Genomic DNA, 24,783 nt, shown 5'->3' with positions numbered 1-24,783 from the left:
TGATTTGATAAGCAAGAACAAAAAACATGGTAATGTACATCAAAACATTAAAAAGTCATCATGAATCCTACGTAAGCTTACGTAACAGTGGAATATCTATCTAAGGAAACTATATGTGTATACACTATAGAGTGCCATGTCTACAAAAAGTGACTTTCTTTATGAACTGTGGATCACAATGCTCATCACTATAAAAGGTCCAACTATGTCTACATCTGGCTACCAGTTAAGAGACTATTTTAGTACTTATTATTCATAGTAGTGTCTCATTTCCCCACAATACCTCAAAGACATGTTTGAAAAGTAAGAACCAAAGTTAGTAGGGCTGTTGGGGTTTATACAAGCTTTTCGTTTTAACTTTTGTTTCAAAGTGCATCACAATGGGCTACTGAACAAATACACGAGAGCGGCAAATGCACAATGTAAAACCCAAAACAAACTCTAAATAGAATAAACATGGCAGCCCCCCATTAAAAAAATATGAACAAGAACATGAACAAACTAAAAGTATTGCAAGGATGACAGTATAAAACAAATACTGTGTGTGACGCAAGGACCGGCAATGGAAACCCTGTGCAGCTGGGGTTTAACATTGAGCATCCGTTTGGACACCAAATGTGGTGTCCAAATCAAAAAAAAAAAAAACGTAGACGGTTCTTCCGGGTGCTTCAAAACGACACTGAGCAACTTCCACTGAAATGAATAGCGGTGGGGGTGCGGTCGCTCCGGTTCAGTCTCTATCCTTTTAATACTCTATGATAGTATAGTTCGGCTGGAAGAACTCTAATTACTGCATTGTATGAGCAGCAGACATTCTGCTTGGCTGTCATCAAAATGTCCGTATACACTATAGTGGCCGTCACCACAATTGAATCGAAAGTTATGTATAAAATATTTCTTACATGCACTTTTTGAAACTAACAACAACAAACTAACAAAATAAATTACCATGAGAAATACTGAATCTGAATTCTATTAGGTTTTGTTTTCCCCAATAACATTTTAGAGTAGTCATGTGAAATGATTTTATTTCCATATGACTTGCAGTGAGTCCAGCCCTGGTTGTCTTTCTCCTACTCCATGTGTATAAATAGTTATATATAAACATGGATATCTGTCGATCTTGGAGAACACCACTGCGGTCACAAGAAGCCTATATGATCAGAATTACCCACAAAGATAATTGGGGAAAAAACAAACGATCATGTTCCACGTATTGGCCTATAAGAAGGAGTACAAAGAATGCTCTCTTTTGTTTTCGTGTTGATCGTGGACTCTGCAGGACACAAAAAGGCGTTTATTTCTAAACTAGGTAAGACAATGAATGACTGTACCGCGAACTCTCGGTACTGTGCATGCAGATGTGTGCGCTGTGCATAATCATTTGGATAGCCTGTGCTCCATGCTTCAGAGTGTACTTCACTCCATAGTCCCAGTAGTGCTGGAACTATGGAGCGAGCTTGTAGTGTGCAGTGTGTGTGTGTGTGTGTGTGTGTGTGTGTGTGTGTGTGTGTGTGTGTGTGTGTGTGTGTGTGTGTGTGTGTGTGTGTGTGTGTGTGTGTGTTGCTGACTGTACTTGTCTTAAATAACTCATTTTTGGTGGTTAGGGCATTGTAAAAAAACACACCAAAATAATTTAAACAAAAATGGAAAGAAAAATCAGGATACAATAAATGGGGGGGGGGGGGGGGGGGGGGGGGGTCAACAGCTTGGGGATCAACAAGGGGGTCCTTGACATGGAAATGTTAAGAGAACCACTGGAATAGGCCCACAGGAATGCAGGTACAAGCACAGCAGCACAGATCCTCTTAACATGAGGGCCCCTGTGTCTCCAACAACCATCAACTTCCTCCTGACATGCCCAGTGTATTATTATACTACAAAGGAGCAGTGTGATGGTCTGCAGGCCGAGTCTTCACCCTCACCTGATTTACGTCCGTTAAGAGATGGAAATGGTAATGAATGCAACAGAACCCCATCCCCACATATTAACCCCGGGTCACCAACCCCTGCCATTGTGTAAGGCATGCAATTAGTGGACTGGCTTCTATGCACGGTAGAACAATGCTATTGATCATAACCGCGCATCGATCAGTTACACACCTGAAAGTAACGTTCTGAGAAGTACGGCATGCCTCATCAGTGTTCCCATCGATCACATCTGCAAAAAAATATGTAGAGTCTGCACTAATATGCAGGAGAGAAGAAAGAAAGGCAAAATGAAAATGACGTCATTTGAAGTTGTGCTCTTCAAGTTTCAAGGTGAAATCTAAGAGCAAACCCCTATTTAGGTGAAGTGAATAAGGTGTTCTCAGTGCACCAGCTGGCAATTGGGGCTTCTAAATTACTTTTCACTTAGCAGCAGCCAAACACAGTGGCCTGATCCACAGGGGGATTAGCTGTGTGTGCGACGTGCGAGTGTGTGCGAGCAAGCGCATCTGAGCGAGCGTGTGCACGTGTTTGTGGTTCCTTCATTTGGCACCTCCATTCAGCAGAGGATGCGGTGCTGGGGAGCTGAGATCAGCACTGACACAGCGTGAGTAATGGCGGTCCTGCTTTGGACAGGAAACTCATAAAGCCTTCCTAGTGCACCTTGTATCTCTCTATAACCAGGATGGATATATCCTTCCCCGGAATACAAACTAAGACTCAATCTTCGCTTCAAAGGAAAACCAGCCAGTATCGTGGGTGAAGGGAAGCCATGATGTGCAGTAGGCCTGCAGGCCTACAGGTCCTATGTGAAGACACACTGACATTCTTGCGTACTTGCAGGTTCAGAAATCACTGACGTGGTCAACAATGCATGCATAGAAACATTGTTATGGTGTTTAGCCCACTTCTGCCGCCGCAATGGACAGCATATTTAAAATGTCGGATCTCGTGCATCATGTACAGTATATCTTGTGAATTATATGACGTCAGTGCTCCCCAAAGTTCAAACCTCAATGAGTTCCAGTTAAGTTGATTTAATTACGTGCGTGTGTGGCGCTGATCAAAGCAGTGATTTTAGAGCATTTCTGCCCCATAATAATACAAACAATAAGTCGTCAAAACACTGGATGGCATGAGCAAATGTTGGTTGCTCCAAAACAAGGCGAGTTGAAAATAGTTACATCTCACGGTTTGGAAAGGCACCTTGGCACAGGCAGTCATGAAATGCCCCCACAGTCCCCACAGCCCTCTCCGGCAGGAACAAAGCAGCATGTTTTCAGACTCTCTAATACGACACAGCTTCAGAGGGACTTAGGCTTGCGTTACACTTACAGATTAGGTTGGAAAGTCAAAGTGAAAATGATACAAGCATCCCATGAGTGGTGCGAAGTGCTTAAAGGTGAACTCTATTTCTTCATACTGTAATGATGAAATACTGTTATGTCAAGTGAAGCACAAGCCTGATTAATTAGTTCGGTCTTTTAGATAAATATTTGATCACCAAGACAGTCGTTTGCATGTCCTCCCAAGAAACATCATTTAAAGTTCTAAATTATGTATGACGACACAAGAGCCTGTCCTCAACCATCAACTTTGAACGTGCAATATATTACGGAGCATAAATATGGTTATATTTCAACGTGCTAGTTATTGTTTCATTTTCAAAATCCTGAGTGAGAATTTAACTGAAGAGTGTAAAATAATGTGAAATTAATCTTGAAGATGTTTAGAGTGTGTGTCTCAGTGCTTTCATGTTGAGCTACTGTGCAGAAATCACAGGAGTTGGAGATGAGCGCGTGGGGAACTCCATTGAACAGCAATGTGCGTCCCTATGTATGTATGTCTGTTTGTTTAGAGTACCAGCAGGTGACAAAGTGGCGCTGTTGAGCTTCACACTGTGCACAGGTGCATGTTGGGAAGCTGATCCCAGACACCCTGGGTCTGGAAGTTCTGGGGACCCATTGGGCCACACGGAGTTGCACCACTCAGTTCACACAGGTGTGATTTTTTCATAGACATATGCGTGCCAAAAAAACAGGTTGTCACAACTCAATAAAAGGCAACTTAATTCCCTGCCTTTATTCTCACCGTTACATGGCTAGTGACTGTCCGAAAAGTACCACAGGTGCATCGGCATGATGTGCAAACTATAAGTCTGACTGTCACTCGTACATCAGAATATAGATCTGGCTTCATAACTGACACACACACAAACACACACACACACACACACACACACATACTTGAAGTTTAGTTGAGTGAGAGGAAGCTTAAGATCTGATGTGATAAAAACACCCTGATGAAATGTAGAAGTAAAGCGATAAAAAACACTGCGATGACATTCAACGATAGAACATCAAAAGATGAAAATACCCATTATAAATGAGGACAAAATAAACTCCAAGTGGGTTGTGAAATAATCTCACTCCAACGTAAACAAAACCAAGCAAGAGACCAACAACGAAAAATAAATGAAGCAGGCAAGGCAACAAAAATGTAGGTGTGTTTCACCATAGTCTTTTCTAGAGGAATACAAATCTGAATATAAGTGAATAAGTGAATATCCTTGTCTTTAAGCTTACTTAGCTTTTGCCACTGATGGAAAAATAAGGGGGGGGGGGGATTTGGAGTGAGGAATGCATAATTAAAGTGTCAATTCTTCATAAGACATTTTTAAATAAATAATGCTACTACTGCAGACCTTTTTGGTCTTCAGTCCAAATTAATTTAAAAACTTGCTGATGGAACATGGCAACATCCCTGGAATAAAGGACAGGTTGCTTTCTCCCTCTCCCACCAAACAATCCCCCGGGGTCATCCATGTGTTCCAATTAGAGCCTCCAATTACAGCTTCTATTGTGCATTCCTGCACTCCAACATTAGGCAGGGTTGACAGCTGATTTATTAGCCATTATGGAAATGTCCCGCTCCCTCCAACGGATATTTGAATAAAGCATGCTTAAATAAGCACACCATAGCATCAGTGTTCAAATCTCACCTTCTGTATGACCTCGTTCTTTATAGTTTACTTCTGCTTGACTATACATCCGTCTCCCATTTCAGGAGCCATGCTGTAGACAATGCACAACAAGCAAGTAATAAAGCGTTGGCTGATAGATTAATGTCACATACTGTAGCATAATAATATTCTATAGTCTACAGTGGCATCTATCCACATTTGCCAACAGAGAGCCTTAAGCATATGGAACCAATACAGGATTTCACACGTAACGAGTGGCTTAATTGATGATAATGCTGTCAGAGCAGCTCAGCTATGCACAGCCACAAGTCTCCAATCCAAGAGCTTACCATACGTCGCTCCCTCATGCGCATTGCAAATGGAGCTCTATAGTGGCCCACAGTGGGAGATAGGCTGATGTCTATGTAACTAATGTAAGGCATCAGTCACGTTAGAAGAGCACACAGGGTCTGTCTGCTTCCAGTCCAGAGATAAAAGGACCATGTGCGTGCGTGCACAACCATACATATCAGCTGCTTATATGTCTACAGTGTTTGTTTCTACATCATGTGTGTGTGTGTGTGTGTGTGTGTGTGTGTGTGTGTGTGTGTGTGTGTGTGTGTGTGTGTGTGTGTGTGTGTGTGTGTGCTGAATAGGTTTCTTATATCTCACCCCTGGGCTCACAAGTCGTCACACAGTGATAGAATGTGAATGAGAATTATCTCTGTTGCCACTAATACAGTCCAATAAAATACCAAGATTCGGATCATGGCGAATAATTAATCATTTCACTTCAAGTCACATTCATTTATGTAGTACATTAAAAACAATAGGACTCTTTGCTTTTCAATCCTGGCAAACAAAACATGTGAAAACATGGTGGAAGGGGAGATAAGAAATGTATTTCTGTACGATGTCGGTCTCATCATGTGCCATCGGAATTACGAACGGATCGTATAAATCATATCCGCACTGGGGATGAATGACCAGAGGGGAGATGCCAAAAGCAGAGGCATTGGTACACCACCTCACCAGTAATTCCTGTGCTGCTGTTATGTTTGCTACCCACCCACTTCAGGCTATGGAGGCTCTATGGAGGCTAGGCATGGAGGACTTGCGTAAATTGATTCAATCTGCTTTGTTGACGCAAAGACAGGTGCAGCCATGGTGGATGAACTGATGGTTGAGGGCTGTGATGCTTAACACAATCAGTTACAACATTAGGACAAGTGCAAAACAGGACAAGGCAGTGCAAAAACAACATATAATAGTGAATAAATATAAAGTGCAGAGAGTTCAAGTGTTCAGGTCAGTTCAGAGCACAAGTCGGTCCATTCCACTCTGAGTGGGGGTGGAGGGAGGATAGAAGGGTCAGGGGGGGGACACCAGCAGCATTGAGAAAAAAGCTGTTTCAATGTAGGGCCTTCACAGTCTTTAGGGACCGCAACCTCCTGCCTCAAGGGAGCGGGGCAAAAAGACTGTGGCCTGGGTGTGCAGGGTCAGCCATGATCTTCCTGGCCCTCCTCAAAGCCCTACTCCTAAACAGGCCCTCAAGGGGGGCAAAGGCAAAGGGCAGCCAATCACCCTCTCTGCTGATCGTATGACCCGCTTGGCCTTGTCCTTGGGACGAGGCATTCTTTCTGCTGCGCTAACAGCTAAGTCAACGGTAAGCTAATAATTATGACCATAGAGCGCGAAGTACGGTGGCCGAGAGTCTGACTGAAAAAATATATATATCTTAATATTCTTCTCTCGCCTGGTATAATTGAGGATGCGCTAGGACGTGTACACACTTCCAATGCATCCCTCGATTGGAATCCCTATGACGTTTCCAGACGTCCTACGGTTGGAATGTGTTAATGTTTATCTATCCTTCATGGAAGAGGAGAGATACGATGGCTGCGCAGATGGCTAATGATGCCGCAGCCAGCGATGGGAAAACTTCGGGCACAAGTTCTCGTAGCATCCTTTTTTGCTCGTCTTCGTCATCGGCGATGACTTCTGGCTTCCCTCACCAGACTGGTGCTATGTATATCCTTCCTTGGCAAGCCTTTCACAGGCCTGGGAGTTAATATTAAAACTTGATGGATGTCTCATTGTTGCTGTTCTTGTATCCCACCACCACAAACCCCCCCGCCCGGCTCCCCCTGGCTGCCTCGATAGCCTGCATGCCAAAGAACTGTGGAAGAAGAGCGTCAGGTGTCTTTGTGACATGCCTGAGTCGGGCCTTAACGAGCAGGGTTCCATGTTCCAACATGTCAGCTCTCAATGAAGATGGGGATGTTCTGTGCTCATATGTCCTGCCAATTGGTCCCCCAAAAAAGGTGAAATGATGTAGTCTTTGCAGCTTAACACTGGCAGACTGTCGTGCCACATGGGTGAGGGTCTATAAGCTGTCTAGTAGCTATTTTCAACTGGTTTCACTCTTTATTAGACTATAGATTTCTCCCCACACATTTTTTTACTGTACTCTGTACTTTTTTGTAACCAAAGAGCAAGTCCGACATGTCATAATAGCACTCGTGAGAGCTTGTGTTAGTGAAGGCCAAATGTATAGCAACATTGTAAAGAAAGATGTATACATGGCATGGGCAATCTGAACAACGATCAGTTTCCATGTACATGCATGCAACGCAGGCACGCACGCACGCATGCACGCACGCACGCACACACACACGCACAAAGAGTAAATCGCAAGCACCCAAGAGCAATCATCTAGAGATCCAAATATTGAATGCAGCACAAATTCACGTGAATGTGAAGACGGATTGTGCTCCCATTGGCTTTCATGGGCTCGTATGAGCTCAGGCGCAGCGCAACATGACTACATGCATGAAAAACCAGGAGCACACATACAAAAAAAATACATTTGAAAGGGATAGGTGCCAAGGGAAGCAATAAGTACCTCAGATAATACGTTGACGTCAGACCTAGTGCACAGAGAGAAACAAGGCCATATAGGCCTATATCGTTGCTGTCGGGCAAAAACCTTGAATCTTTTTTTTTCAAAATGCAGAGCCTTCATCACATAAAAGCATAGTGAAAATAGCAGGTCTACAAGCTACACTACATGTCACAATGTGACTCGTCGTGAGCTTGTAGAGCTGCTATTTTCACAATGTCAGATTACTTTTTCTCCATTTTTCTTACACGGTTTCCACCCGACAGTTTCACACAAAGCTGCGAAACTCTGAGCACATTCATCTTATAGGAAACCGGATTGGATGTGCTGGCACGCTGTTCCCCCCTGTAGAACATGGTCACTTTGAAGCGAGAAAAACAACTGCGGGGTTATTCTGCGTTTGCATTTGCACTGAATGAATGAGTTCGTCTCCATCAGTCGAAGACATGCACTCACGTTCCCGGGTATAACACGGAAATTAGGTATGGTGATTGCGGCATCATTGTGAGGCCCATCTCTCTCTTTTTTTTAAATGTTTTTTTTTGTGGTATTTTATTTTATTTAATTTTTTTATGGAGGGACAGACAGTAGGCTGACAGGAAATGGGGAGAGAGAGATGGGGGGGAAGACATGCAGTAAAGGCCGTCGGAATCGGGAGTCGAACCCGCGGCACACTGCCAGACTGGATTTACCAGCCAAGGTGCCTGGACCATTGAGCCATGGCCCAGGCCCATCTCTCTCTTTTTAAACACGTTCTCTGTTTCATCTCTCTATTATAGCCCCCCCCCCCCCCCCCTCCTCGTCTCTCTCTCTCTCTCCCTCACTCATAAGCCATTCCATACACCGAATGCTTCGATTTGCTATAGGAGTACTGGTCCTCAGGCATTGCATCTCCTGAGTCTCTCAATGCTGCTCCTGCTCTCAACGTACTCTGGTCCCCAATCCCCCTCCGCCCACAGTAGAAGTGAACTGAAGTGGGAGGAGAAAATGTTCCCCAATGGGACGCCAGTGAGCTCTTTGCTGGAAATTTCCGGGAGACGAAAGCATGACCACCGCGACAGCCGGCTTTGGTCGTCTCGTCTTGGGGATGAGATCGGTTCAGTTCAGTGTGGTCACTGGTCTAAATGTTCCTTTTAGACCAGTGATTCTCAACCTTTTTCATTCCAAGTATACAGTGTGAGCTGTGCCAAACACTACTGTGGTGTCTCTCTAGTTAGCCGCCGTCCAACAAGCAAGCGCCCCTCTAGAGAGCAAAGGAGGCAGAGAGCAGGAAGACGACGTCACGGCCTGGGCAGAGTACTGGAAGGAAAACGATCTGCTGGAATTAGCCGCACCTGTGTTCACCTGCCCAGGTGAAGCCATCCATATAAAAGGAAGGACTCTCTGTCTCAGTGTCAGATCCACTCTCCAGAGGCGAGGCGATCGAGACATGTTGTAGTCGCCCATGTTTGTAGTCGCCACACAAACATGGGCCCCGTTTGACACTCAGTATCAAGGGTTGGATTGGGGGCAAGTCCATGTGACATGCTAGCATCATGTGCAAGGGATGTACTTGTACATCATGTGACATACTAGCGGGTGTCCTTGTACATCAAGCTCCCTCACACTACGGAAATATAGATCCCTGCTCTATTTCCTTACTTTACACTGGCAGCTCAGCCACCTGACACAACTGAACTGAGAACTTTCTAAACTGGGGTCACAAATGTAATTAAGAGCAACGCAGACAATACAAACAGTTAAACAAGTGGTACTTCATACATATTCAAGGCATAACGTAGCTGCATATTCAAGGCATAAAGTAGCTGCTAAGTGGCAATAATTTAATCAGGTACGTAGAGATGATGAACATTACATTACTGCACCATACTGGAGGCTGATGTGGAATAATACAGGCCAGGCCAGTCCAATACATATCAAGCATCAGAGCTAGAACTACTGTAGTACAATATACTGTATGTATGTATATATATATATATATATATATATATATATATTGGAACATTTCCTGAAAAGTAACCATTTTGGACATACAGTACAGAGTATTCCAAACGAGATGCTTGGATAAATCAGAGATTAGGACAGAACATTGCCGCTGTGATCAAAATCATGGACAGCAACGTTTTGTTGGAGCGGAGCGCTGAACAATAAATAACAATACAAACCCCATGTAAAAGGTTTTAAAAGAACTCAGACAAAACCCATGTGAAATGTTTTAAACAAGAACAAATTGTTGCAAGACAAATATTAATTACAGCCACAGCACTATATAAGCTACAGTGTGCTATTTTTGGAGCTCCTACTCTAAAGCGAAAAGAAGGCCGTTTGAGAGGAATGATGTAGACAGGGAGTAATTAATTAGCAGGCTGATTATACACAGGTACTTGTCTGCTTAATAAGAAATATCCAATTAGCAAATGATGTGGTGTGTCATTTTTCCGGTTGAAAAACAAAACACACACAATAGGGACATTAAAACTCAACGTGCTTCACTGTCACACCGAGCTTCAGATTCACAGCGACACTTAGGCTATATCTAGACTAGGTACTACACCTAAAATAGGCAGCGTCTGTAGATTAAAGCACAGCTCAAAACCCATTTCTTCACTATTGCTTTTAGTTGATTTTTAATTATCTGTGTTGTATGCTGTGTTCATTTCCTCACCGTTTTGCCTGATTTACTTTTTGCTATTATTTTAATGTTTTATGTTTTTGCTTAAAAAAATATTTATTGATCTGTATAGCACTTTGAGCTACATTTCATGTCATGAAAGTGTATTATTATATTAGATATTTTTGCTCAACACTGTCATAAGACAAAGTACAGCATTAATCTATTTAGTTACTTTACACCAATGGTAGAAAAGCTCTGGCAGCAAAAAAAGGAAATAAAAAAGGCTTACTGTGGACGCGGCCCACAGATATGGAACTGTAAATCGCAAGGTCAAATCCCCCTGGTGTGAGTGAGGTGCTTGGTGGGTCAGATACAGTGATTACCGAGTTCGAATCCATTTTAAGACCTGTGTCATCTCCTCATTGTCTACACTCGGTTTACAGTCTCTCGCTCCATTGTGTCGCCTAACGAAAGGGAAATGCCTTTAAAGGGATAGTTGAGATTTTTTTAACTTAAGCTGTATGAAATACTTGCCATTAATATAGTGTTTGCAACTGTATTAATTGATTGCCCGAGTCCTGTGGTGGGAGTTCTGCTCTGATTTTGGTGAATATTAAGTAGTTCCGGTCATTTTGTGGGGGGCACTGGGGCCACGCAGTAAAAGTAAATTAATCCACAAAACTAACGTCATTTGTATTGTTGACCTTTTTCTAAAATATTGGCGCAACTTTCGTTCAACTTTGACCACTCTATCACATGGAACTATTTTTTGGGCGTAGTGATATGGACACAAAAAACATAGTTCCGTGTGATAGAGGGGTAAAAAATTAACATTTACTTTTACTGCGTGGCCCCCTGTGCACCCCACAAAATGACCGGAACTACTTCATATTTCACCAAAACCAGAGCAGAACTCCCACCACAGGACTCGGGCAATCAATGAATACAGTTGCAACCACTATATTAATGGCAAGTATTTCATAGAGCTTAAGTTAAAAAAATCTGAACTATCCCTTTAACAGCATTGTCTCCTCTAGTTTTGCGCCAGCATCCAATTTTTGCCTTCAACGTGCAGTCAACATGAATCAATTACATTAAATATGAATGTACAACATGAACGAGGCGAGTTGTTTCTCACTTAAAAATCCAGTCCCAGCACAGCATCTAGTGATCCACTGCTGTGACCCCCAGAGGTCGAGAAATCCTTGAAAGATTGAGGGAAACAAAATGCATGCAATGTACTATGTTGTTAAAAAGTTAACGTTTCCGATAATAATCATCGAGTTAGACCGACAGATACCTTGTAGGTCGAAACGTGTTGGTCTTTTTTTTCGGTTGCCTTGCTCATCAATAAATCATAATTGGAATCATTTTTTCTTTGCAAGTCTGCATTTTACACCTTTTGGGAATTAAGCAGTATACCACCTTGGAGAAAAAAAACATTTGCAATAATCATCAAGTGTTTGTTCAGTAACAGCGGTCTTGTTTATCCTCTCATGATTGGATAAAATTGGTATCCTAAGATGAACATTTACACCTCTAGAGAGTAGAATACTGAGCTATTTAACACTTTTAAAGGATACAATATATGAATGTCGGTGAGAGAAAGTATGGAGATTGCAAAACAAAAATTATAACTACAGGTAGCTGTTGCAGGTGTAAAAAGAATATTTTGTTCAGCCGAAAACATTATCATATAGTTGCTTACAAACAAGTATGCACGATATAATCGGTAGCAAAATCGTAATCGGCCATATCAGTACGGTCTCAAAATAATCCAGATTATTTCATTAATAACAGCAAATAAATACATTTTTTTTCTAGTACCTCTAGTCTAGAACAAAAGCCAAATCAAACATGTAAAAATGTAAGTAAAACAAACTTTTCATTTTTCTACATTTAATTTGTGTACTCATCTCATTCAGCTGTGAAAATAGACATTTGGAAAAGAGTATAGGCTATTTATTGATTGATTACTTTATTAACAGGCTTCGGGGTTAAGCCCCAAGGGCCTAGGCTTGTTTCCATTGTTGTCCTCTGTATCAGTGGTTTTCAACTCATTTCATATCAAGGCCCATTATTTATTTGGCTTTTGAGCCACGGGCACAGACCACCATTTAGCTGGTATATACTGGCTAGTAGAAAACATTGTGTTCATAGGACTACCCTGCTGATTGCTGAAGTGTCCTTGAGCAAGCACTGACCCAGGCTGCCAGATCCCCGCACAAGGGCAATGAAGGGGAAGAGAATCCTTCTTCAAGGATCAATACAGTCCCACAAAAGCAAATGATAACATGTGAGCATATAGATAGATGGTGACACAAGGCTCGACGAAGGATGTTCTATGTAGGCTTTTCTTTTCTTTCTTTCTTTTTTACAGTGGAGTTTTGTCTCTGGGGCTGATGAATAGAAATGATCTTAAAGTCCAAGGCGAATGATCCACTGGCTGATTTTTCAGCATGGCTGTGACACTGGAATAATGTAAAAGCCATCAGACTAATGAGGTGACACTGAGGGCCTCCCCTCCCCTCATCTGTCTGTATTTGTGTGTGTCCTCTCCCCGGAATCATCCCCATGCCTTTCATTTCACCAGTGGTGGAAGAAGTAAGCAAAAGTAGTAATAGCTGTAGAAGTAATCTGTTACAAGTCCGGCATTCAACATTTACGAGGTAAAAGTACAAAAGCATTGGCGGAAATATATATAGTTAATGTACTCATTATGCAGAATGGCTCATTCTTGTTAATTCTTTATTTTTCATTATTTTGTTATGATAAAATACATGAATAATTGAGGACGTAAGTGGTTTAATGTCCTCGTTTCCTTTCCTGGTTACTCAGGAAGGTGGGGGCTTATGTTATGAGCACAGTATCAGTCGCATTAGCTCAGACCCCTTAGCTATCATTTACAACCAGTTACAGTACATTTGTCTCACCATGGACAGCGATCGAAACTTTTGCGATACAGCGCTTTGAAAATCCTGTTATAACGGACGCTCAATGGAGCTGGATTTAAAGATCCCATAGCTGGTGGGGACGGAGGCTCTCCATACTAACCGGAGCAATGCTAAACGGACGGTCGCTGCTTTCATATATGGAGTATACGGTTGTCTACGAACATACACGTAGATAGGTACCGTTAGCCTAGCAACGCTTCAAACTAGGGGTTATTCATGATTCTGAATCCATTGCAAGCATTAGTTTTGCACGAAAAACACTCCTTGGGCTAAAAACGGCCTAAGTCGTCATCACAAATGTGATGAGGTCAGCTCATTTGGGCCCATTGGGGAAGTGGCTACGGCAACCTGCATGGGCACGTCGAACAGGACATTTATAAACATTATAAATAATGTTGGACAACCACATAAATGGTCTATATTAGGACAAATTACTTCTGGAAATAATGCACGGTCACGCATGTGTGCCTCCTATCAAGAGTAAAGCGACTAGAATGCGTCGCGTCGAACGTCAACGTCAGAACCACCACCGCAGTGTCCCCGGCCCACGCTGCGGATAACAAGACACCGTTTCCGACAGGACGGTGCTGACCTGACAAAACACAGCGGCCCGTCATATGTTTAAATTAAAATAACACTGGAGAAGGGGTATGTCCAATTACACACACACACACACACACACACACACACACACACACACACAGCTATAGGGAGGACGAGGAGATTAAGGAATAGGTATTTGTGGGGTTTTATTTTTTCAATGAGAGTAAAAGAAAAAGAAAAAAAACATTCAACCAGAAAAAGCCCAAGCTCCTTCCTCATCTGTCGTTAAGCCTCCCAGTTCATCCATCACTGTCTGGGTGCTGGGAAGTGAATATGTAGTGGTTAATTAAGGGGAGTTTTGTTGAAGTGTGCCAGGCACTCTTCTGCTATAGGGAGGCTAATGGACTAGCACAGTGTTTTTCACCCCCCCCCCTCCCCCCCCTCCCTAATCTCTACGTGGCAAAATTATCAATGTTAATTTAAATCAGTGATTCTTGGTGCCTTATTGTATTTGTGTTTTTTTTTTCTTCCTCTGCTGCTCCTTCTCCTGCCAAAATAGCAGTTCTGGCTGAACCGTGCAGTCGTTTTTTTTTTTCAAAACGTGGCAATATGGTGGCCTGTGAAGCCAGCGATCAATTGAAAATGCAAACCTTTGAACGGGCATATCTCCATGAACCGTTTGACGTCAACAATGTATACAGTATATGCATCCCCTCGTGAGGAACAAATGCGGTATGGGGACTTTTGACCTCTGACCTTTAGATCTCCCACCATTTTGAATGATATGAAAAACAGTTCAAATCGCTGCTTGCAGCTATATTTTTAATGTTTATCTCTTTAAAACCTTGAAAAGCAAGCTTTCATTGTGACGCTGCTAAATAGGAACTGAAAGTTTGTACTGTAAATACATCAAAGATGCGATTATAATCCAGGTCTGGAAGAGAGGTCATCAGGTGGTCTCCAACCTTCTTAGGATTGTTTCAAACCTAATCAACCACTACACTCTCCAGTTGGCGGGTCAGCAGTGATTGGCCAAGTCACTGCCCCTCTCCTCCATGGCTTCCAGCTATAGACGAATCCGCGGAGGGGTGCCCCAGGCACAGTCATCACCGAGGTGCATTGACCACACCCGGCCAACAGGGAAGTCCGTGACCTGCCGGGCAGGTGCAGCAAACCAGTGCTGACCACATTCCAGCGACCGCCGCGCCCAGGGCACCCCCCCCCCCCCGCAGATCCGCCCACTGTCCTTTCTCTCATGCCAGAACCAACAGGACGCTCTCTCTGCCTTGTGTGTTCTTGGGGAACTGCAGGCACTGAGAGTTCTCTAGGACTATGGTTTGCCTCCTGCCTAGTGTCCTCCTATACGTCTACTCTCACCAGACTGTTCGTCTGTACGGTGTGCATGCGTCCATCCTTGTCCACACTTGGCCTTACTCTTGTGTGTTTGAGTCAAGGAAGCGTTCTCTGAGTCTGTCTATTATAATATAAGTATATTATATATCATGTCTGTGTCATCATGTCCACAATTTGTTTCATTCAAATTCAATAATAGAAAAAGTAGCAGATCTACAAGCTCAAAACCATTGCGAGCTTGTGGATCAGCTACTTTTAATATTTTGGTGTGATGCTAGTATGATCGAGTCATAATATAATCATTAAAAAACACAAAAAGTTATGTTTCCAATGATTCAAGTCGGAATCGGAATACAATTGAATGATCATGAAAATGCATGCATTTATTTATTTACCTTTAATGTTTCTGAACATACACTACACATTTCTCAAGCTATTCAACACTTTTCTCACAATGAAAATCACTTACAGCTCCTTCAAATGAACACTGATAACTTTCTCTGTGCCTCTAACTTTTTCAAATGTCCTTTCATAATGCGGTTCTTATTCACTTTGTCTTAATGCTCTTAATGTTTTGTGTAAAGCACTTTGAATTGCCTTGTTGTTGAAATGTTTTACACACATTAACTTGCCTAATGAATTGACAAAGTGGGTATAGAGCACTGTTTAACATACAAAACAAGTCCCTTCCGCCAAAAAAACTAAAAACTAAAATAAATAAGCGTTTACCAGCAGTGTACAACTGCAATTTCCACATACGGTACACACCAACAAACACCTTTGTCAAAGATGGATGGAACACAGGTGTTACAGTAATGAGGACAATTGCTTTGGGAAAAGCAAAATGAATGCTTGAGTGCTGAGTGATGCATGAGTGACATTAAACTGTTACGAAGTTGTTAATCACCCACCACACTCCCAAATAACAATGTCTGCAAACATTTTACACACGCACACATTCAGTGAGCCTATTTTAAGGGGGGGATGTGGAAAACATGCAATTATATGAATCATCCAATTAATTTGACCGCTGTGCTGCTACATTCCTGTCAAGATCCTATCTAAATGTCAAATCTGCACAGTACTCTAAACAGATGCAGAATTACTGCACAGTAAAATCATTGGTGTTAATCCTTGGTGTTAACAGCAACAATATCAAAAATATGTTTATAAACATAACACGTATAAAGTGTCATGTATCCCCTCAAGCCCATGATTACACGCTGTGAGGTTGTAGAATAGCTATCAAAATATAACCAGCTAGAAGGTAATCCAATGAATGAATGTACAGTATAACTATTCAGATCATCTCTCCACCTACATCACAGACAGTTGTAGAATGACTGTACTTAACTAATGTAGCATCATCGTCTGTCGGGTGAAAACCATTATGTCCGAAACTAACTTTTCAGGATTCAAATAAAAAAAGATAGCATGTCGGAAAGCTTGGTGAGTTTGCAGATCTGTCACTTTTGATGTTTTTTTATTTATGAAAAAACAAAAAGGTTCAAATATGGCAATAGGTCTCTGCCTGACAGCAACGTGACAAGATCTTCTCTTATATGGGGGTCCCCTGGCACCATGCAGATCTTTTCAAATACGTATCAATATAGGGGTCCTTGACATGGAAAAAGTTTGGGAACCACTGTTATAGAGATACAACATAATACAATTAACAACACAGAGCTACCATCAAAGTTCATGATGACGATCAGGACTCACATTAGTCCACATGGTGAATATATTCACACAATAGACTGAACATCAGACATTCAACGTGCTCGATATATGTGATTTTAATATAGAATGTATGGTGATTCTGTTATTGATCTTTCCACACAGTGTGACTAAAGCCTCATTAAGTCCCTTGGTTCTGTCAAACTCGGTTGCTGCACAGAACAGCAAAACGGCTACTACAGTGTTTAATCGCTTGGTCATTCGAGCCCAGATCCCCGGACACGGTGGTGCACTTTTATTGGCCGAGGTTGTGTGAAGAAAGGAGGCTGCCAATAGCCTGGCCTGAGAGCTGATGGCTCAAATGTGAAATCAATCGCATCTCCAACGACGTCTCCGCCTCGTCAATGACTTTTGAAAAGCAGCGAGTGTTTCGGGTTTCATTTATATCAACACGAACGCATCCTTGCTGGACTTGAGTAACTAACAGGGAGGAGGACCTTGCACGCACGTGTGTGTGTGTGTGTGTGATAAAGGCAACAATGGCATGCCTACTATGGCATGCAGTCTTCAGTCCATTGTTGCCGACTGCTGTTGTTGCCCACAGTAGGCGATCTCTGGCAGTATAGTCAGTGGAAGTTGGCGTTCCGTTCCACACACAGAGGATGTTACTGTATATGATCTGATCTGAGCCCAGTATCTCTGTCGGAGCAACTATGACTGAGACCGTCAAAACCTCAGAGCTAGACCCTACCAACTCCAACTTCACTTCAGCCCACTAGCAAAGATTGTTTAAGTCCGGTGGAGCCAGGGGAAGCCTAGGAATCTATAGGATCCGAACCACACGCCACTCACATACTGGTTCTATATATTACAGCAGCACAAAGTGCTCCAACATATCCTGATAAATGGCTGTGTCGACTCTGGACTTGATACAACATAGTGGACCAACACCAGCAGATGACATGCAGCCAGATATATAGCCAAAAATATTGTTTTTAATAATAAATAAATAAATAAATACATGAATAATGTGGTGTGGCGTCACGTGCGTGCAAGCAGGCCCACCCACTCCTGGCCAGGCCCACCCAGAACTGGCTTTGCCACTGATGACATGGCACCCCCAAATTATCAATGACAATGAAAATGTCACACTGTAGTCAACACAGCCATCTATCAGGATATTTTAGAACACTTTGTGCTTCCGTATGTTGACAAGCTTCATGGAGATTTCCAGTTTGATTTGGCACCTGCCCACAGAGCCAAAACTACTAGTAACTGGTATACTGACCATGGTATTATTGTGCTTTTTAACTGACCAACCAACTGGCCTAACCTGAAACCCATGGAGAAGTAGGTTGTATTGTCAAGAGGAAGGTCTGAGACATAAGACTCAACAATACAAATTAACTTACGGCTGTTATCAATGCAAACCTGGGCTTTCATAACACCTCCACAGTAACACAGGCTCATCACCTCCATGCCACCCCCCCCATTGATGAAATAATTTGTTCAAAAGTAGCCCAGACCAAGTATTGTACTGCATACATTAATAATATAGTTTTTGACATTTCTGGATTAAATAAAAATATTTTTAAGGGTCTCGTAAAATATTCGAATATTTTGAGATAGGATTTTTTTGATTTTCATGAGCTGTATGCCATCAAGACTAAAACAAAAAAAAGGTTTTAAATATTTCACTTTATGGTTATGTGCAATTAATTCAGAATATGAAAGTTTCACTTTTTGAATTATATTACGGAAGAAAATGAACTTTTGCAGAATCTTCTAATTCGCCTGTGTAATCTGCATAATTTTCTATTTAAATAAATAGGACTCCAAAATCAAATCCCATTCAGACCCAAAATATCTGCCATTGTGGTTTTGGCTTTAAAAAAAAAAGACCACCACAAAAGTTGAAAGATGGAGAAAGGGTGCACTCTGTATGTGAGCATATAGTTGATTGCACAGGAAACATGGAAAATGGGACAGTACAGTCTGCCTATCAAGATGATTGGTTTGAGCAGAGCGGAGATCTGTCACAGTGTGATGTTGGCAGGAGCTCCACCGCTGCACTTTCACAAGAGAAGACACCTTACGCTCTTCAATCCTCATCACAGAGACCCGTCTGACAGCCTACACTTCCAGTCTGGGATTGAAAAAGTAAACACGCTTAGCATTCCAACGGCACACACAAAAGCTTTCCCCGGTATTTTCTCCATTTTACACCGACTTCTCTAATCTCCATTAGAGCCGATAGCATCTGACCACGGGGAGCCGAAGACTTAATCCCCGTAAAACATCGTCTAATGTGCCTTATCAGGTAAATAAAAAAGCCTGTCTGGGGACACTTTTAGGTTTATTTTTTTCCGCAATGCTAGTAATCTGAAAGACAATAATTAGTTGAGTTTTAGCAGGTTCCAGTTCCAGTACCCATGTTGTTTTTTTTCTTCTATTTTAGTATGTTACAAATCGTATGAATGTAGGCTACAGCATTTTATTTTCAAGTACAAAATGTCTCTGCTATAGCCTATACATAATAGTGGCACTCAGTGTACAGTACATACAGATTTCCATTCAAAGGACCACAATGGAAACAAGCTCCTCTTGAGCGTGTTTGGGTTTTATCCTTTTGATGGATATGTACAGTATGCTCAACATGCAGTATGTTCAAGTACTGCATGTGCATTTTTGTCAACAAAAAACATTTCTATGATTGTATAATTCAGTGGAAAGGACGTGTGAAGTATTCTGCATGTCTGCATTCTGAGTTGCTTAAAAAATGCAATCTTTGAAATAAATATGAAGGCGGTTTTTATTTAGAAGCATCACGTTTGGTTGACCTCTTCCGCATCGTCACATACTGTACCATCATCCAACGCATATACATGATAAACACAGATGCACACTCTCATTATGCAGACAAGCGTGTACAGTATTCATACAAGCTTCAAGACACACACACACACACACACACACACACACACACACACACACACACACACACACACACACACACACACACACACACACACACACACACACACACACACACACACACACACACACACACACACACACACACACGTACACGTACGTGGGAGGTGGGAAATGTAAATGATTGATTTGTGGCTGCCAGCGAAGCTGCGAACACGGTATCTCTGGCAATCTAAAGTTTGTAATTCATGATGAGTACAGTAGGTTGCCTCAGCTTTAATTGAGTTTGGCCCGCAGCTTGAATTGCATTGCATCTGATTAGGCGTGGAGAACCTCCTTCACACCATGAGTGTATCTGGCGCAGTCGTCTGAAAATGTGCTTACCCCGCTAATTAGCTGACACAATAGAACTCCTTTTGGATGTTTTAGTGGAAATAAATAACTGTTTTATCAGCGCATATCACAGTTATTGTTTCCTTGCCTTCTTAGGGGCTGCTGTAAACAACAGTAATGGAGTCGGAGAGCAGAGGTTATTGTTTAATAATATCTATACATTAATAAGGCTTTTAATCAGCAGGGACCTTTGCCAAAATCTGGGTCATTTTTTTTAGCACAAGCAAATACAGAATGTTCTTTTCTTAATTACATGCTTTCTGTTATTTCTAAAGGTTAATGAGACTTGGTTTCTTCTCTTCGCTTTCTTTTTTTTACTCTTTGCTGAAGTACAAGTAAAAAGTATCTATACCACATATCATATACTATAATTAAGCCAATGTCTGTCTGTCTGAATGAATGAATGTGTGTCTGTGTGTCACTGTAACTGCCGTAGCTCCTCACTGCCTGCACCAATCGTCCCACTTTTCACACAGACATTGACCATAATAATATGGAGGTCTTAACAATTTAACAAATTATAAATTAATAATGAATTTATTAGTGAATAAAGAAAATGCAAAAACGCACCCAGGGTGCAGTACCCCCCCACGGCCACAAGGGGGGTGGGGGGGTTGGGGGGAGGCGGGCAATATCTCACAACAAACGAGTAAGGGATAGTTTATATAATAATAATAAACCTTAGTGTTGGCATAACATACACTTACAGTACCACATGTAAACCAATTCACTATAGGCACAATGTCCAATTTACCGCACATACGGACGCGCACCCACACGCACACCCTCTCCACCACCGCTTTATGTGCTATTTCTATAGGCTAAAATCACTGTTACATGTGAAAATCTCCTGACCTGTATGTTTGAAAAAGACTAAGTGGGTGGGGTAGTATAAATGTTTTTCTCTCTGAAGGGAAATTAGGTGGTCTGCTGCCCTTTGTATTTGTGTTTATTGAGATGGATTATCCAGAAAGCAGATAGGGAGAGCGAGAAAACACTCTGGTGGGATTTGAAGCGAGATGGCGAGGTCAGATAGCGGCAGGCTGTTTCTTTGTTATCTCGTTGCACCTGCAAATCATGCTGCCATAAGCTCAGATGCTATTGTTTTGTATTGATTTGTACTTTTATTTTACAATATTTATTTTACAACATATTTTATTTACATTGCTTTTTTATGCTTGTCATGCTTTTTTGCTTTTGATTACTCTCTAGTCTCTTCTGATGCTCTCTGTTGAGGAGGCCCCAAGCACAAGTATTTCAACGCACACCCTCGATACTAAAGCAATACATTGGGCGTGTCTGAGTATTATGAGTGACAGGCACAGCTGTCACAGTGTGTCAAGCATGTCTGCTGTGACAGCATCTATATAGCGCTTCAAAGCACTTTGCATTCACCCATTTCTATACACATCTACAAACCGAGGGCGGATGAAATCATGCAAGGCAACCTGCTCATCTGGAGCAATTAGGGCTTCAGTATCTTGCCCAAGGATACTTCAACAATAACTCTGGGGGAGCCCAGGATCGAACTGGGAACATTCCGTCTCCCAAGCTGCCACTTACCCCCTGAGCAACTGCTGCCCCGAAGACGAAAAATGTACTGTTTAGGAATTAGCACAATTTGAAAATAAAGATTTAAAGTTGCAGCTGTAGAAGGGAAAGGAATCTGTATTTGTGGCACCCCCCATGGGCCTAAGTAAAATGGAGTTTGGGCCCTTTGTTTTTAGAGGCCCCTCAATATGGAATTGGGACATACAAACAGATCTAGTATAGATCTAGTATAGAACCCTGGCGGTCAGATAAATATATATGGTTTAAGTTTAAGTTTTTATTTATTTTTATCGAACCTGTGCTGCAGTTTGATGCCAAAGACAGGGACCCGTATCACTTCACTGTACAAAAAGGAAATGTATTTCCAAAACTATCATTACATTCAGCATTAGGCGTATAGTTACATTATGAAGACATTACACTGTAGATCCAATCGTCTGTGTGATGATGTCAACATGTGAACAAATAGATACGTTCCAGCACTTTAAACAGCTGCGGCTGCAGAGGGATTTCCATTTCACACTTTCACCCTCACTTAATTGGTAAGAGCAGAGGTTGTAAAAGAATAGAGCGATTTCTTTAGCATTAGAGAAATTGTCTTAATGGTGAGAGAACAGAGGCATTCAAATAATATGTGGGCCTCTTATGTCATAATTTAAATTTAATTTAGCTAATTGACATCAGATACATTCTTTAAACTTCATAATAAGGGCAATGGGGAGCTTGCAGATTGTCTATATTCGATGAAGCGGTTTGGTGTAATGGGGGAAAAAAGGGAAAAAAGTATAAACCCTTGGGGGAACTGCCGGTCAAAGAAGTAAATAATGGCAGACAAAAACATTGCCATTTAAAGTTCCTGCAAACCTTGGGTATGCTGAATGTGACCTTTCTTCCTGGCTCATTGATTATTTATGTTTTCACTTGCCATCCTAGGAAGAAAAATGTGCCTATACTCTGCTGAGTTGAGCTTAATTTATACTCCATTCGTTTCACTTGCCGAAAATCTGTACTTTTCGGCAAGCGACACGTCCAGCAATGGAATTCTTAGGTTTCCGAGAGAAACCTGAGGACACGGATGAAAGGATAAAGAGATGCAAAGATAAAGAGACAAACCGATCCAGCTCTAATGCATCGGTCTCAAAGCTACAGAGGGAATTAAGCCCTATAGCTGGATAAAGACATGCTGGACTGCTTACACGAGGCCTGGCTGCAAGAACATCGAATGAGAAATGACTCGCCATCGTAGCTCCACTATCATCCACATTGTTTAGAGCAGGGGCGCCCAAAAGGTAGATTGTGATCTACCAGTAGATCACACAGGCTGTGCAGGTAGACCACATGAAATGCCCCTAAAATAAATAATTTAAATAAAAACAAAAACTATTGTTGGCATCTCCCACTTGAATTAAAGTGACTTCAAATGATTAATAGTCAAAAAGGGAAGCTCAAACCCAAAATTCAATGCTTTGTTTTCAAGAGTGTTTTTGCACAAACGTCAGTATTACAAAGTTATTTCTATTTCCCATTCAAAGTGTGTTTGCCTAATATTTCCAGCAATGGGATGATATATATTCTTGGTGGGTAGATCTGGTTGAGCTGGTCATTTTGAAAGTAGCTCTCGAGTCTAAAAAGTGTGGGCACCCCTGGTTTAGAGGTTTAGGGTCAAGTTGACAATAAGTATTTGCCGACTACACTAAAGCATATCCAAGGCAGCTGCTATCACGGTTAGGAAGGTTAGGAACAGCGAATAAATGGAATTCTCAGGCTCTGACAAAGTGATCGGCTAAAAAAGGATTTTGTCTACAACAGAGGTTCGAGTGTGAATGAATGAATGTCTTGAGTGTCCACTCAAGACACACTCCATATATGGCCAGTACAGAATTCAATCCATATGTTGATCTGACCCCCCCTTGCCAAAGCACCAGGACTCGCCCGCAGTCTGCCTTCACCCAGGCGGAATGTGCACACAAGACCTGCTTCTCGCCCTCAGGGCATCTTACTGCTAATATATTTATATGCAAATATATTATAAGGCTCAATATTTCTACAAATGTTTCAATTTCTATAAAAGTTGAAGGATAAATGTCTGTACCGTGTTCAAATCATGTATACTTTACATTATTTCAGACTTTCGACCATTTCCCATAGCATTCTTTTTGCTATTTTTTAGGAAAAGCGAGACTACCAAAAACGACCAGTTTAGAGTTGAGGTACCCAGTGGACCCTCAGTTCATCTGTGTTGCTCCATCTCATTTCAAAGCCATCTTTGACATTTGTTTCAACTGTTAGTGTCAATGTTACCAGTTTTATTTTATTATGCAGCAGTTTTAATGCATATGTGAAAGCACATCGTCCCCACAGTTGGCGGTATGGAGTATGAATAAGGGACTGAGCTTTCTGTCAATATGTTTTTTTTTTTCAATTTAAAGCTTCTCCCAAGGGGGAAATAATGTATCTGTTGGTATTCATAATGGTGGGAAGATGAAAATGCCTAGAGCACAAGATTGCGTTCTGATTCTGTTAATAATGCTTCTCTCTGCATCCCTTTATTTATTTTTTTCGTTTCTAAATATGCAGTGTTGGTCACTCTCAATTATGGGCTTATAATGGTTTCTTCCACTTTTAGGCCAACTTTGGCAGGCTAATGTTGTTATCGCTGTTTTTTTGTCAATGTCACCACTTTTATTATATTAGACTAGAGCACAGATATGTAGTTGTTAGGGGGCCTGACAATGAATGCTGGACTGAGATTGCGAGACCTAATGTTTACATACACTATCACACACACAAGAGGTTGCTCTTGGGGCATCAGTTGGGTCCACTTCTCTTTAGCAGCCATATTGTTCGCTAAACTGCCATTCAAACTGCCTATTTCTAGATTCACTTAGATTAACCTGATTATTTTACACTCAATCCAAATCTAGAATCAGTTTAAAAAACCCTTCTATCTCAGGGGCCTATCGCAGGCAGC

The sequence above is a fragment of the Protomyctophum parallelum genome (genome assembly GCF_964188405.1).
Source record: "Protomyctophum parallelum genome assembly, chromosome: 22".
Lineage (NCBI taxonomy): Eukaryota > Metazoa > Chordata > Actinopteri > Myctophiformes > Myctophidae > Protomyctophum > Protomyctophum parallelum.
The sequence above is the reverse complement of the archived record's forward strand: the minus strand, read 5'-3'. Positions refer to the sequence as shown.